This window comes from Gavialis gangeticus, unplaced genomic scaffold (assembly GCF_001723915.1).
Source record: "Gavialis gangeticus isolate Ggan-Ray unplaced genomic scaffold, GavGan_comp1, whole genome shotgun sequence".
Classification (NCBI taxonomy): domain Eukaryota; kingdom Metazoa; phylum Chordata; order Crocodylia; family Gavialidae; genus Gavialis; species Gavialis gangeticus.
Window position 1 is genome coordinate 58,351,338 of NW_017729004.1, and position 2,175 is coordinate 58,353,512.

At 39.9% G+C, this 2,175-nt stretch overlaps 1 protein-coding gene across 1 annotated transcript in view; it reads left to right on the top strand.

The window, feature by feature from the left end:
- PPP1R9A (protein phosphatase 1 regulatory subunit 9A) overlaps positions 1–2,175 on the top strand; it is a 350,009-nt gene that overhangs the window by 317,953 nt on the left and 29,881 nt on the right. The window lies entirely within an intron of this gene.

Sequence of the window (2,175 nt, forward strand, 5' to 3'; positions counted from 1 at the left end):
GGGAGGAAAGGGATCATTAATTAATTAAATGAATTCATTACTGGTAAGAAAGTAATATAGGATAAGAGAGGAAAGAAAGCACCACATTTCCAATGATAGTGCAGTGAAAAGGGATTATTGTTTGATACACTTCATTAACAAAGGATCAATTCCTTCTCCAATCTACACTTTGCTTACTGCCAATACTAAGCCTATCTGCAAAACTGCACTCCTACAAATGTGGCTTTGCAATTGTTTCACCGTCAAAACTGAGTTCTTCCCAACAGTCATGTTTCAGCTTTTTCATTCTTAATGCTATTTTATTTTAAAATCTCTTATCTTTTTTTTAATGATACACTGTACAACTTAATGTTTGTCTGCCCTGTTGTTATGGATCTACTTTTCCTCTTGTTTTCTTTTTCCTTGTCTCTGAATTATTCTGTTATATTTCTGAAAGAAGTACACAAAACCTTTCACAGCTTATTTCTCCATTTCAGAAAGACAGTACTCCAGTGCACAAGCAAGGGCTCTTAGACAGATGTAACAGTTGAAGTGCTATAAATATTATATTTTCTCACATATAGCACACCCTAGACTATAATATGCATCTTGTTTATGAAAGGTAGAATGAAGGAAAAAAGATCTTTCCTTGTAGTAACAGGGTGCATCTATACATGAATATTAATGCTATGCAATACATTCCAGCACAGCTTGTGCCAGAGTTTATTGCTCCCGTGTGCAGCATTTACACATGGTCCTAGGACTGCAGCACACCAAGCTGGCATGACTCAGCTCTGGCTGGCAGGAAGCTTGTGGGAGTCAGTCTGCAAGCCTGGAATTGCTCCTGGCTCAATGTGCTATAGAGGAGCTGACTGGGGCATGCGGGTGCTATAGTGTGGGGCAAGCCAGCAGGCAGGCCCACACTGTAGTACCCTCAGGCCTGGTCACCATCTACATGTGAGCTGAGGTGGAATAAATAACTCTGTTGTAGACTAGTACTTGTTTTGGGCAGTACTGTTTGACAGCACAGTTAATTAGTTTACTTGGGCCTAATAGCACCACTTGTGTAGACTAGTGATGCTTTACTGCAGCACTACTTAGGCAACTCTGCAGTAAGTGTCTCATGTAGATGTACCCACTGAGTAACAGCAAATAGGGAGCAGAATCTGCTCATTGTTTTACTCCCTGTAAGTCTGGTGCAAATTTTACTCTCACTTTTGCCTTTAACCAACAGAAACTGTTCTTACTATATTTCTTGCATATAATGCACACTGTAGTTTCTAACAGCTGGGTTTTGGAGAAAAAGAGTGTTGTATGTGGGGGGAACAGAGTCACAGAATTGAGCAACACCTTGTCATACCCAGCATCTAGAGAGCAGGCCGCTGTATGTTGTTGCAGTGATTTTGAAGCCTTCTGGTGGAGGTTCGTGGCAAGGCCTACACATCTGTCCATGACCTGAAGTGCTGTAAAGTGCTCAGGGCCTATCTGTATGTAGCACAGCATTTCAAAATCTGAACATGATTTTGAACAAAAGCAGATGCTGAATTTTGTATTGTCCTGATTGTTTTCCTCTAGCTTCAGTCTTAATACTTTCACTCTTTTCTTTTCATGTCTGCATGCCACAAACCCAGCAGTTGTCATTCCCTTAGTTTTGTTCCCTTACTATTAAAATAATACAACAAACAGAACATTTTTCTAGCACCTAATGTGAAAGCAAGTGCAGCAGGATGTTTGTGCTGTGAATCTGACAAGTTTTACCATAGTTAACTGACAAGAACACATTAAATACAAAAGAGGCAACCCTGCATATAGTTAGTGTACATTCAGTACACTAACTATATGCGTGGTGTTTGCAAAACTGATTCAAGGTACTGGTACAAGTTGCCTAGCAGTCACATCAGCCTTTGTTGTGGGATGGATTGCTGTTTGAGAGAATTTGGCAGGTTGCTTTGTCACTCAGCATACTGCTTTTCTTTAACTCCCCTGTCGGGAGGTTGATGCTTATTTTCTGTTTTGGCATAAGCTCATGCATCAGCTCTTTGTGAATGCTGTATTTAAAGCATCAACTGTAATTAGTTAAAATAATTTGTTCTTAAAGTGTGTACATTTTAATGCACTTGCATTTCATGGCTTCCCACATCATGGCTTATGGGTCGCTTGTGCCTTGAATTTTATTCACGAATGAAAAAAGTACCA